The sequence below is a fragment of the Thunnus maccoyii genome, chromosome 6 (genome assembly GCF_910596095.1).
Source record: "Thunnus maccoyii chromosome 6, fThuMac1.1, whole genome shotgun sequence".
Classification (NCBI taxonomy): domain Eukaryota; kingdom Metazoa; phylum Chordata; class Actinopteri; order Scombriformes; family Scombridae; genus Thunnus; species Thunnus maccoyii.
The window spans coordinates 31194431-31208894 of NC_056538.1; the positions used below are offsets into that span (position 1 = coordinate 31194431).

Below are 14464 nucleotides of genomic sequence, written 5' to 3' on the forward strand. Positions count from 1 at the left end.
TTTGGTTTCTTCATCCAGATCGACCTGTGTCACTTTGCTTGTTCCTCATCTCTCTCTGATGTGTTTGTCTACAACATTACAACATTACACTTGATGGCAAATTGCTTCCATAATAACCATTTTCACCATCTTCCTGGTTGGTGAGTGTTCTGGCGTAGAAGGCACAGAGGGTTCCCTGTATGTGTGTGTGTGTGTGTGTGATCTAAAAGCAAGCATAGAAGGTCTTTACTAGAGGAAACCATGACAACACAGTTGTTACCTCCCCATTCATCACACTCAGCTGCTGTGGTGTGTGTTTGTGAGAATGTGTCATGGTTTATAACTTTGTCCTCTCCTGCATCTAATCGTAGTAGATACTGGTGTATGTGTGTGTGTGATTGGACAGTTGGGCCTGGGTGAAAGGTTCTGGTGTGTGTGTGTATTCATGTGTGTGTGTGTCAGTGATAAACTAAACAAAGCCCGTCTCTGTCTTTATCCTTAGCCTTTTCACCTCTCCGTCTCTCCGTGGGGCCAACAGAGACAACCTGCGCCTCTGTGATACCGACACTCGCACAAACACACTCTTTCTCTGCGTTGTCCTCGGCTTCTCTCTGGGACACACTTTGAGATAAACATCCTCTCCCTCATTCTGTGCTTCAAATTTGTCTGTCCTCCTTTCTCTGGGACACAGGGATTGAAACCGACACCAGCTGTTTGTTTTCTTTTTTTCTCTAACTTGTTGAAAAATCTGACCCTGGTCCATTACTTCATTTGCTTAATTGTGCAAGAAGCAGTAAGCTTTCATTTGTTGATTTTCTGGTTAAAAGAAAGGCTAAATTTGATTGTATTGTATTTAACAGATATTTGTATGCGAGTGGTCATCTCAGTAGGCCGCAGATAGAACAACGACACAAACATTTAGTTTGTTCTTGTTAAGAGCTCAGGCGTCAGTGAGAGGATATTGGAGATAAATGGAAGCTATATGAACACTGTTTACTTGGAATGTAAATAAAACAGATACATTATTCGGTAATTAACAAATAATAAGACAATATAAACAATCAGAGTCATAACTCAGTCAAATGTGAAAGCAGACATCATATACAAACTGCTAGAATCAGGGTCCATCGATGATCACTGTCCACAAATCTGTTAATAGTATAAATGATATTAAACAGACGTTCTTTATCACCTCATCTTTTGGTTTTACAGTCATCATCATTTTTACAAAACCTGCACTGGTCAGTGATTTTAATACAGTATGTCTGTGAACAGTATGGAGGTAATTTTTAAAACCTCAGTAATAATGACAAGAAATGTATCTTTTGTTTGGAAATGAAGGAAGGGAACATAAAGGCTTATTTGGGATCCAATAGGTTTATTAATATGATGACAGAAACGATTAAAGCCACCAGGAGAGCAGGACCCTGTAAACAGATTGTTGTAATGCTTGCTCCATTGAGGTAGGCTCCACTCTTCTCTTCTGGCTTTGTCCTGCTAGTTGTGGATATTTCTGAGCGATGGTCAACACTTCAGTGGAGAGAAGCACATAGGAGGCTTTGATGTCTGAGGGATGAAGATGTTTATTGTCAATACGTGATCAAGGAGAATCGTAACCAGCGAACATCCAAGTTGTTGTAACTGGGATGCTGTCTCTTCCCGTTCTGTCCTCTGAAAGTCTGAGTCTAATTGGTTCACTAGTTTCTAAACAAAGGACTGCACTTTACCCGTGACATCTTAACTCACGTTGCATTGAGCCTCAGGTCATTGTCAGCACATTTTGGCTACACGTTCCACCTACCTGTGTTGTCTAGAAGGCTCCTCTCTGGCCTTGGCTTACCGTGGCGATGCTGATATACTCTTTATCAGAGAGGTTTCTGCTTTCACCAAAACATCACAGACAGCTGAAGTCTCGAGGAGAGATTAAGAATTACAGCGTGACCTCAAGGCTCAGTTTTGACCCAATTTGTCACTTAATTTGTAACCCCTAAACATGGAAAATTCCATAACACTGCTGAATGTTCATGTCTATTACAGACCACATTCTGTAATTTTGCGATGGTTAAAACACAATCTGGAAACGATGAGTGAAATTACAGACAAGCACATTTTGAATTCCACCTCAACCAAATAGCGCTTTAGTGTCAAAGTAAACCCAGTGATTGTTGTCTGTGTGAACAGGAATTACTAGAAGCCAAACATGACTTTCCATGATACAGATTTATCAAAATGTCAACATGACGACTGGCTAAAAAATATAGATGTAAATAGTTTTAAGTTTGATATTCAGACATCTGTCTTTATGTTCTGCGTCTTTCGTTAGTCTGACTCATATTTGAAAATGGATATTCACAAGTGTTTTATCTTATAATATTTTCAAAATAAAATTAATGTATTATTTAATGATACATTTGATTTGTTACTGATCTTTTCTTTCTGTACATACCAAAAAAATATGTTTTTATTGTTTTTTTATGCCATATGTCTGAAGACATTTACACAAGAGAAGGAATGTTCTGCTCAGGACATTTTCTCTCAGAAAATGCACATACAAAATAAAGATTATAGAAGGAGCTGGAAACATGTTTATAAAACAAAACGTGTCTCTATGATGCTGTGATGTCATTTGTGGTCGTCCTCTAAAGGATCCAGCCTCTACACTGGAACACAGATTTTTATTTCTTTATTTCTCTTATATAACTTTGTGTTTCATTGAATTTTGAATTTTGTTTTGAAAAGCCTTTGAACTCTCTCAGCGTTTTGATTTGGTCCCAGCTGAGTTCAAACATACGTGAGTTTTGTCCTTCTCTGTCTTGCTCTTTCTCATTCTCCTTCTTTGTCTGTCCACGTCTCTGCATCTCAATTAAATCCTGACTTCAGTTCAAGTGTTTCGCTGCATCTCAATGCAGACAGCAAACTGCTTTAACAAACAAATATCCTCCAGCTTCATCCTGTGGCCTTCCTTCCTGTGTCTGCCCGCTGTTTGTGTGTATGTGTGTTTTAATATCAGCACCTCTCGGGAATATAAACATAATAACGTTTTATTCACCGGGTCCTTGTCCCATATAAATGATTTAATTTCAATGAGCTGTGAGTGTATTCTTCTCTCAGATTTAATTCTCTCACAGTGTTGCGTTGAGTGTGTGTGTGTGTGTGAGCCTTAGCATGTATGATTACATGTGCATCAAGCTGTTGAATATTGCATCAGATCTATGCAGTATGACGGCAATGAACCGAGTGCTTCCTCTGCACAGTAGGTTCATATTCATATTAATAATCTCAGCTGAACAATATATCTATGCACACAACATCACTCTGTGACAGGAACTTTACAATTAGAAGGAAAAATAGCGAGTTACCAATAATGAATCTATGTTGCTGTTTGCGGTTTGCTGAAAAATGAGTCGATGTTGATTCCATTAATTGGCTGTGGTGAGACTCTGACGGTGGCGGTGCTACAAACAGTCTCACATGGAGTGTCCCCCCCCCCCCCCCCTGTGAGAAACATGTCACCTAAAAGACAAGTTTCTTCATTGTATTTAATGGAAGGATGTGACTCCAAAAGCATATTTACTACAGATTTTAAGGCGTTAAACAGCCAATTTACGTTTCTCCTTATTTACTAAAGGTTTTGCAAACATAGCAGAGTTGAAAACTACATAATTGGCCTCATGCAATATGCATTTTAAGGCATTCCTGTTTAGAAGTTAGGAGTAGGGAATATAAATTCATACAAATTTCCACTGCATCTGATTTATCACCACAGACTGAACGCCGCAGCAGATGAAACTGCTTCTGAAATTGAACGTCTGGGAACTCTGGTCTGTCTACCAATCAATGTTGTTTTCTTTGAATCAACACTATCTTTCTTTAAACAAAACCAAGTAGTTTTGTTCCTAAACCTGAGCTGACCTTAAAGGTATCCAGTGGAGTTTTTGACCACTGGTACTGCTTTGGGGCAGTGTTTTTTATATGTGGCTCCTTGTTTTATTTGTTTTCATGCACATGCATGAGGATGCCTTGCAAACTTCTGCATTATTCATAAAATAGCCATAAACACATAGTGACAGTGTGAGGTGTCTTTGAAAAGTTTTTCCTCCTCACCAGTTTCTTTGCAAAACCATCCACCACCGTATTAAAATCCAGGACTTTGACCCGTCACCAACTGATACAAAAAGCTTATTATATAGTCTGAGCACAAATATAATGTAAACAAATTATTAAATATTTTCCACTTGTTGCTTTTCCAATTTGTGCAGTTTATAATCACATCATTTGGACAATATTCAGCCCGTTATGCCCCAATGAATGTAGTAATAATAATAAGCCATTGTTCATTTCAAAAATTGTTGTCCCCATTAGTCATTCAGACCTAAAATGGTGGGAAAATAGCATCCATGTTGAAAAAATCCCAAAGTTTCCCTTTAAGCCTCTATACTCCCATATCTTGTCTGTCCATCTGGTGCGGTCTGCCTGGAGATCTGTCTCATTCCTCTATATTTGAGCCTGGTATTCACACACTGCTTCCATATTTGAAGCCGGTGTTTACCTCCCACACAACGAGGATGGGAGTGGAGTAATGAAGTCTACTGCAGGTGTCCCAGAATATCTTTAAGAAAACTTTTTTTGCATGTAAGAACACCCGCTCGGCTCTCGGTTCGCTCCTTGTTTCCTGTGGAATACATTTGGACTGTAGGGACAGAACGTTCCCTCTGAGATGCAGCAACTGCAGCAACTTTCACTGATAAAACAGTTCATTGTGTTCTATTCTACTGTGTTTATAAAGAGCAAATCGCCAGGAAAATCATTTAAAGAACTCACAGATAATCCTTTACAAAAAGCACTGAAATGACCTTCATAAATGTTGGTAAATGAAGCTTAGAGTAACCCCGGAAACTGTCTCCTCTTCATCCCAGATCACCATCTCGCCTTCTCCACTCCGTTACATCAGCACCAGGCCCGAATTCACCAGAAGCCGCTACCTACACCACCAAGATCTAAACGCCTCTTCATCACCACTACCACCGGTGTCTAGACTCCATCGGGGAGTCTAGACTCTCACATTAACCTCCTCCCTTTCATATCCAGCGACATCACGATGGGGTCTAATCGCCAAAGACTTTTCCACCTTCATCTATCGTGCTTGTTCAATAAATATCATTTACTTCATAAAGAAATTGAGTCTCTCCTGATTGAAATGTAGAAATAACAGCATTTCAGCGTTTAGCTAAAAGCTGTTTCTTTAGTTTGCCAGTTTAGTGAACAATTTACCCAAGAATTTAGTCCTGGATTTAACGTATCAGAGTAAATGCTACACCTACTAAACTCCATCTTTACATTTTTTGTAAAGTATGGACATAGTCAGCCTGGTCGCCAGAATAAAACGTTGGCACTGTAAGTTGTACCACAGAAACGTTGAATATCTATGTTTCAACACGTGAAATACGTAGCATATTAACATTTCTACAAAACATAGCATATTAACATTTCAACAAAACGTATCATCTCAACATTTCGTAAGCGACGTAGTTCACATGTGATCTATATGAGTTGATCTTTCCTATATAGGAGGAGGAGGGGCAGGTGGATGGTTAGTAAGTTTGTTGGCAGCAAGTTGGAAATCAGCAGAGAACACGGTTCGAGACCACCTTGAAACCGAAACCAATGTCCGCTTCCCGTTTCAACCGACAAAAGCGAGCGTTTTTAGTGAGACGTCAGGACATTTGCAGCCGTTTTTCTGGCGAGAAAACTGGCTTTTTCTAGTGAGACATCGGCCAAACCATGATCTTTCCCTAACCCTAACCAAGTGGTCTTTGTGCCTAAACCTTACCAGACTTTAACCACAGCGTTGTCACACTATAAAACATCATTATTCAACAGGTAGAAATGATGAAATGATACATAATTCATGTGTTGAAACGTATATATTCAACGTTTCTGTGGTTTGCAGAAATATTCAATGCCAACGTTTTCTTCTGGCGACTGGGTTGACATAGTTGAGTGTTGGTTCAAGGTTTTTTAATGTTGGATATTACTGTGGACTTGTTGGACATATTTCCAGCAAATCCTAAGAAGGACCCGCCTTTATTGTCTGCTTTAATAAAACCAGAAGAAGTCAACACTCTCTGCCATATCCCCCTTTTTATTCCTACCTCACCGCACACAGCGTAAGCTTCATATGAAAGCCATCATGCCCTTGAGGACAATCTGTGCTATGATTGTGCTGCTGATGATTTACAGCTGCTCCTCATACTTTTTTTACTGTGGGTACATAACATAGTAGAAAATGGCCTTCTCTTGCTGTGGATTTTGCCTTATTTGCATACATTTTGTTGGTGATAGATGATGGAAGTTTTCTTTTTCTTTTCTGTGTGTTTAAGTTTTGAACAAGATCCAGTGAATTAGGAACAAAATGTACTGACCTTCTGCTTCTTTATGTTCTCGCTCCTCTGTGTTCGGATGACATTTTCACTTGACTCAGAAAAGCAGTCACTCCACGTCCTCTGTTGTAGGTGAAACACTCATCTCTTCAGAGGTAGCTCACTTCACCTCTTCCCACTGAAACACTCTTCTTTCTCCTTTCCATCTCTTCAAGGCGCCGTGCCTTTGTTCGTCATAGAAGGGAAGAAGAAGTGGAAAAGGACATTTGATCTCCAAACATGGTTTCTGTTGAATCTGAGAAAACCTCCAGCTGCCTCTCTGTTGCCAATGTAAGTATTGGTTTAGGATTTAACTGTCCGGTTAAGTAGAACAAAACAAAAGTCTCCATTTACACAATCATGCACATTTTTCCCCCTATTAAAAAGCATCTGATTTAATTGCATGTTATAATATACAGTACAGTAAATGATGTTTTCACATGTTTTTTTGGTGATGTCACACATGTCACCTATAGGTACATATGCACATGAGATATTACGTGTGAGAACATCAATATCACATTAAATATCACATGTAAACATGCATTTCACATGCAGTGATTTAACATAGAGGGACATATGTGAAACAGAAATCCACATGCAATAAACTGGCAAACAGGCAATGTGGTTTATCACATGTGACGTCTATTTCACATGTTGTGATAAATAAGTCAAGTAAGTCAAAGTCAGTTGCAGGCAGGTGTGGTTTTCTGACATTTCATATGTGAAAACATGTCTTTTTTATGTTTTTAATGTTTTATTTAAGATTGTTCCACCTGTTCTAAGTTGTAATAAGGTATTAAGGTAATAACTGACCCAAACTTAGTTAATATGCCTCCACCTGCTGCAAGCAGAGAGCTGGTTAGTTTATTTTTATTTAATTCTCTGATCTTTTGAATAATTTTACACTGAGGTACATACACACGTCATTTTACTGACTTCATACACTGAAGTCCATCTTTATGCAGTTATCGTGAACATAATCTCCATTTCTGCGTCGTGTACTTTCAGTGTAATTTTAATGAATCCTGCTACTATAGTTTGTTTACCTCCAGAGCCGGAGGAAACTTCCTGAAACTGGCCAATCAGAACAGAGTGGGCTCATCAGGAGGCGGGCCTTAAAGAGACAGGAGCTAAAACAGCCTGACAGAGGCTGAAATGAAAGGGCCAGTAACTCTTTATTTCTTTGTTTATTTGCCAGATTTCCTCCTGGAGTTGAGATGCAGCTGAACATGCGATGAAAAGTGATATTTGAGTGTTGTATTTTTCAGAAAAGTGCACATGCCTTTGTCACAGTTAAACATAACCTTTAATATTTTTATTTGGATTATGGTAAGCACACCTCTGAGAATGAAGGACGTGATGTCAATAAAAATCACTTGTGTGAGGTGAATGAATAGATGTGCTGTTAACATCTTCATTTTCAACAAAGAATGTTCAGGGTCATTACATGTCATGGACGTACAGTATTCAGCACGACTATGCCACTATACAACTGAAAAAAAAAAAAAAAAAACTCTGCTTTCCAGAATCTCTCTGTTTTATTTTCAGTCTCACGTCTGACTCGCCCGCCCACGCCACAGTTCACCAGGTCATAATATTGGCTGCAGCTCAGTAACAAACTACTTCAGTGCGGTTTAAGTGCTTTGCTCCAAAGTGGACGAAAATTGAGAATGGTTGAATTATTATTCACTCACCTCTCGCCCACATTTATACAGCTAATAAACTTTCAGTCTCAGGAACAGAGGCCTCCTGCAGTCAATATTTGTGACAATGCATGTTAATGTACACAACAAACCCAGGTAATTATCTGCTTTGGCTTATGTTTATGATAAAACAACCCCCTTATTAATAACTATCTACAACTATAACTGAATGACATTTATTAACACTATATTAGATTTAACAACAATTTTGAACCAGAAAACGTAAGTGAAAAGATTTTAAACTGAGGGCTAACATTAGCTGGTTAGCTAGCAGCACTGTTATTTAACATGAAGTAAAGAAAGCTCACAAACATGTAGCAGCTGTTTTTACTGACACTATTTAACACTTGACTCTTTGTAAAAATATCCTGTTTTGTAGGACAAATTTCAGTGCTCCAAATTTCTTTTGGAAAAAACAATAATTTAGCTGCTAATAGAAATGGACAACAAGCTAACGCTAATGTTAATGACTCCTGGGTTATAGTTAAAACCACTATGCTAAATTCATTATAAAGTGAAATTCTGGAGCTGTTTTATGTCGTTAGTTGAAATTGGTTATTCATACCTCACACTGCGGTTAACAACGATTCTACACGACTTCCCGCCGCAGCTGAGCGGTTTTATGAGCTCCGCTGATGCTACGAAGAGTTTTATAGCTGGAAGGAACCAAGTAGCCCTAAAGAGAGAGGGGGGGTCTGTGTGTAGCAGGCAAAAGAGTTAAATACTAATAAAAACATACAGAAAAGACAAAGAAAATAGACTTTAACAATTTCTAAAACGGTCCAATCTCAAATATTTTAAAGGGCACGATGCTTCTGTTCAGGAATGTTGCTCTAACTTGCTGATGCCTACCTCATTATACACTGGTAGGTCAATATTACTGGTCAGTATTGGCTCATATTACAAATATATGAATATTGGTATTGCGTATTCTATGTATTTTTATCCATACTGTTTCCCAGTAAAATATTTCTCTTTAAAATGTTTTTGTGTTTACGTTTATCAAGATTTAATCCCCAGTTTAACGTCCAGTATCTGACTTACACAGATGCATTTATGTTCCTGTCTCCGCGGACAGTTTAACCCTTTCACCTTCATGCAGAAGTCTAGAAAACCTGGTTTCTTTATGAGCAGAGCAGTTAGTGGAGCGACTGTGTGTGTTGGACAGCAGAGGCCTGTGGTTGGTTTGGTTGGTCAGCTCTGAGGTGTGAATGTGTGGTGTGAATACAAAGCAGGCGGACTGCTGGGAGAGAGCATGCACGCTCAGTCAGAACTCCACTGATGAATAATGAATTCACAGAGAGGGAGACTGAGAGTTTGGGATACCAGCTCCATGTATTTTGGTTGTACCAGCTGCTGTGGCAGGATGACCAGAGTGTAAATGTGGGGTTGGAGTCTGGGGAGAGAATGTACAATTCACTGCAGTCAGCACTGAAGCTGCTGCAGCTCTGCGCACACACACACACACACACACACACACATACACATACTTGCATGTGAGCTCATGTGCACACTGACACATACACAAGTAAAAATACTCACAATATGCTGAGACAAACACTCACAAGCAGGCCCATGATCCCGTTATCTCTGCTTCTCTCTCACACACAAATGTGCACACTTTCACTTGTGAGGACTCCCAATGACACAAAACATCCCCTCACCCCTAAATCATTACATTCACCTAAACCTAAACTTTAACCCTAAAAGCAAGCTGTGACAAAATACCTTCACTCTTCACTGTAAGGACTCCCCAATATGTCTTCACTTTCTAGAAATGGTCTTTGGATGAGCCACAAGTCAGCAATTTCCAACCAAAATGTTTTCACTAACCCTAAACTTAACCTAGATTTAATTTTGACCTTAACCATCAAACAGCCCTTCAAGGAAGTGAAGGCCAGCAAAGATGTCCGCAATTTTTAAAATGTGTGCTCCAAAACATCAACACAGCTACCCTTTAACGAAGGACTGGTAAAACAACTATATCTCTTAGAAACTGTGCTGTATACAACTAATGTGCAACAGCAAACATGACACATAATGCCTCCTACGCTTTTCGACAACATAATGAGAGGAAACGTCTGGCGAGAATCTGGCAAAATGTTCTCTGACGACGTGTTGCATTTAGTTGATATGATGGGTTTCTTCCAGCAAAATGCAGCTGAATCAGGTGCTTCTCAGTTTCGAGGACAGCAGACTTCCAGGGAATAAAAGGGACTGGAGCACACTGATTAATTCACAGCCTGTAATTGTGCAAACAGACTAACATTTCTACACTACTGTGTCTTCATCAGAGTCAGAGCTGTGACCCTTTTTGTTCTCTGAACGCATTGCATTTGTTTTCCTAAATATCATCTTGTAGCAAAATGTAGTAAAACGCTTGGTTAAGCTCGGGGAAAGGTCTAATTTCAACATTGAGACTATTAAATATTGAAAAAGTCTTTCCCTCACCTTAACCAAATCACTTTTGTTGCCTAAAACTGAGGAAGTGAACCCCGGTCTCTGGTCAACATCTAACCCGACCTCCTCCGCACAACTTGCATGAGGTACATATAGCCCTTTCTTCACAACAAAAAAAAAGGAAATATTGCCGGGGAATGTACTCCAAGCAGCAATTACATTTCCCTCAAACCAAAACTGGCAAAACAAATTAGTAGTGAATAAACATAATTTCTGGTAGACAGTATTGGAACAAAATGTTATCACTTTCCACAAGCATCCTTTGAAGAAGCTGTGCAAAAATGTCCTCTTGGAGAAACAAGAACCAGCCTTGTATGCCATCATTTTCCTGAAAAATGAGGGCAGTCCCAAAACATCTTTGCTTTAAAGACGAACAAGTGCGAGATTTGACATACACACCACACACACACTACACACACACACACAGCCCCGAGCTCTGCAGTCTCATGTGTCAAATTTCACTTAGAAAGCGAGTGAGTGATCGTTCACAAAGAAACACGTCATTTGACTGTCCAGCAGTCCCCTGCCATTAGGATACAGGCTCTCGCCCTCAGAGAGAGAGAGAGAGAGAGAGAGAGAGAGAGAGTTAGAAGCCCAGCGTAGCAGATGGTTGGATAGATGGAGGAAGCAGTGACACCGGAGGGGGGGGGGGGGGGGGGGGGGGGGGCACACAGTCAAGGGTGGTGTTTAAATATGACAAAAGCTCAGAAATGATTGCGCTGCATTTTGCATGTGTTCTCCGTCAGATAGTGAATCTTTCTGAATCAAGCAGCAGCTGGTTTGATGGTGTGGAGCAGAGAGAGAGAGAGAGAGAGAGAGAGAGCGCTGGACTGACAAACCAACCTTTCCTGAAGGACACAGCCGGCTCTGGAGGGCTGGTCAGATGGGAGGAAGCTGGTCCGGATCCGGTCACCTTCGCTCTCTGATCTCTGATCCGTTCTGTCCACTGCAGATTGGTCATTACGTGTAAATGTGCCAGAAAATCAATATTAGCACCACTTCTTCCACAGCTGAACTGCATGTGGCTACCAAACAGTCCATAACAAGACTCAAGTCTACAGCTATGCAGTGGTTGCTAACATGCTAACATCATCCATATTCATCGTTTTAGTTTAGCAAACTACAGCTGAGGCTAATGGGGACGCTGTTAGTTTTGTAGGTATTTGGTCATAAATCAAAGTACTGGACAAATCAAATGTTTGACTTGATTATGGCACTATGTGAAAAGTCAGAGGATCATTTTATGACAATCCATCCTGTAGTTGTTGAGATATTTCACTCAAAACTACAAATGTAAACCTGCTGGTGGCTCTAGAGGAAAAGTCAGAGGATCACCAACACTTTTTTCTGGATCTGAGGGCAGAAACGTGATTGGATGATTTAAAACCTTGTTAAAAAACATGTTTTAGAGTCAAGTTAACACAGCCCTTCTATCATGATCTATATAATAGAGTATTGAACTACTTTGAGAAATTTGATTATTACAGTTTTTCTCACTTGCTTTGGCACATTTCTCGAAACATTTTTAAAGTTCTCAGCAGTGAAGATGAATTTCCCAAAACAGCCCATACATACAGCAAAACACTGTAACTCAGCCACAACCTTTAATTCATGTTTCAAAATTGAGCGTCAGTGAATAAGTCGTTGCCAACAAAATGACACGTTCCTTTGACATTGTGTAAAACCAATGTGGTCAAAATGTTGAGATGTTTTGTCAGAATGACAGTGGACTCATCCTCTAATTACCAATCAGTCTTGTCTGTCATGTTTTCACTGACACTGCTCGCCGACTGTACCAGATTCTTATTTTTCTGAAGCTATTGTGTATCAAAGTGAATATTCTTCAGATGCTGAGTTCAAGAGTACAAGTTTTCACATTTCACTTTGTAAAGCAAAAGAGCGCTTAGATTCGCACGGAATGTGAGGAAAAACTATTTTATGTTCATGCAGTGGTCACATAACACAGTACACATAACATCATCGACCTCACATCTAATGTTCTCCCTTGCCATGCAACAGAGGAAGAATTGTCTTGTACGCCGCGACTGTCCTCTGCACACTTCTGCTGTTATGTCATCACAAGCAAAGACATTTGATTTAGTGGTGGATGGTCGTATATACTTTACACCTTTATCACCCCCGTCCAGTGTTCATCTAAGCAGGCTCCTCCATGTTCACAGATTGTAGTAACTCTGTTGCCCTCAAGCTCCATAAATGTTTTATGTGTTTCATACTCATGACTCTCACCTGTAAGCTAACGGACACCACGTGCCATCAGTTGATCTGAGATGTAAAAACAAACTTATCGATTTAGCAGACTTTATGATCTCTGCATATCAGTGCAATTCATGAAACATGGACTCGACAGATTATGACAATTACATGGACTAATCTGCATGTGATGACTTACACAAGTCAACATATTTTTGAGAGTAAAACTATTAAACTGAAAAGAAACATAATCTATTCTGATCACAAAGACATATGCAACAAATAATTGTAGCTAATTGCACTTAGTCATTTGCCTAAATGTGCTAAAACATTTGCAAATGGTACAAAAAATTTCACATATTGTTTTGACGACTTCAACTGTCATTTGAGCCAAAACAAGTGACAAAAACTGTAAATCTGCAGATACTATAACACTATATTAAATTACAATAATATTATACTTTGACTATACAGTATTAACTTTAAATTAATCAGATGTGTCACACTGGTTATGACAGCTGTGCAAAAAGACGCAGACAAATAAAAAAAACTGAAAAGGTTAAAAAAGCAATACTGTAAAATAATACTAAGTATATTATAGTGATTTATACACTTTAACTGCTGTTTAAACTATCTTGCTTTGTTTATAAGAATATTTTTATTTGTTTCTCTCTGTTGAAATCAATTTCAGCAACATTTATTGTGAAAAATAAACAGATTTCATTAATATCATTAGAATTGTTATTTTCTGTATCCTGTATTCTGTGCTCGTCACATGTTAAATCCATTTTTATATCACACACACACACACACACACACACACAGTCAAAACTAAGTAAAATCTACATGCCTGCGGTCCAAAATTGAATTAAATGCATTTTCAATCAGTGCACATATCACATCCTACAGCTCCAGAGAGAGAGAGAGAGACTTTATAAAAAATAAAGAGAGGACGGTATAGATAATGAGAAACTCTGAGACTCAAGTCAGAGAAACTCTGAGACAGACAGAATGAGAGATGAGGAGGGAGAGAGAGAGAGGCCAGATTAGTCAAGCATATCTCCAGACCAGCATAATTACCCATCATCCTCCTCTGTAATACTTCTCTTATCGTCGAGCTCTTTGGAGAGAAGAGCTTCAGAAACTTCGGAAACTGATCCGCACCTCTTATTTTCTCTCTTCTCTGCTCCCCGGCTCTCGTTGCGGCGGGTCAGGAGACCAGAGAGAGAGGATGAAAGAAGAGGAGAGACCATTTGAAAAGGAAAACGGGAGGGAGAGTGAAGGTGAGCAAGGGATTAGAGGAAGAGAGTAGAGGGATGGATGTGAACAGGAGACAGATTAAAAGGACATGAAGAGGACAACAAGAAGAGGCCAAATGTGATTGTTTTAATCATTCATGTTACTGAAGAATACAGCAGCTAGAAATATGACCATATACCAGGTTGTTACACTGGGTTCCTGTAAGTTTTAAAATTGATTTTAACATTATACCACTCGTTTTTAAAGGTTCACAAGTTTTCATGTCTGTCTGTTGATGACTGTTGTTTTAATGCAGACTTGAATTAAAATAAAATTGTGAACCTTTAAGAGCCTACATGTCTGGCTCTGACATGTCCGTCATCTATGACAACCCAGTCGCCAGAACAAAACGTTGGCATTGAACGTTTCTGCAAACCACAGAAACGTTGA

The 14464-nt window shown here is 39.3% G+C and overlaps 1 long non-coding RNA gene across 4 annotated transcripts; it reads right to left on the minus strand.

The window, feature by feature from the left end:
* Positions 1-1020: 1020 nt before the first annotated feature.
* Positions 1021-14179, minus strand: LOC121898273. Of its 4 annotated transcripts, none has more exons than XR_006096400.1 (4): positions 13856-14179; positions 11408-11510; positions 6402-6583; positions 1021-1545 (listed from the first exon to the last, which is right to left on the minus strand). It is a non-coding gene; the product is annotated as an uncharacterized LOC121898273 (long non-coding RNA). The 4 variants fall into 4 exon arrangements; XR_006096397.1 differs by lacking the exons at positions 11408-11510; positions 13856-14179 and adding exons at positions 8096-8150; positions 8670-8921; XR_006096399.1 differs by lacking the exon at positions 13856-14179 and having other exon boundaries at positions 11408-11684.
* Positions 14180-14464: the final 285 nt, after the last annotated feature.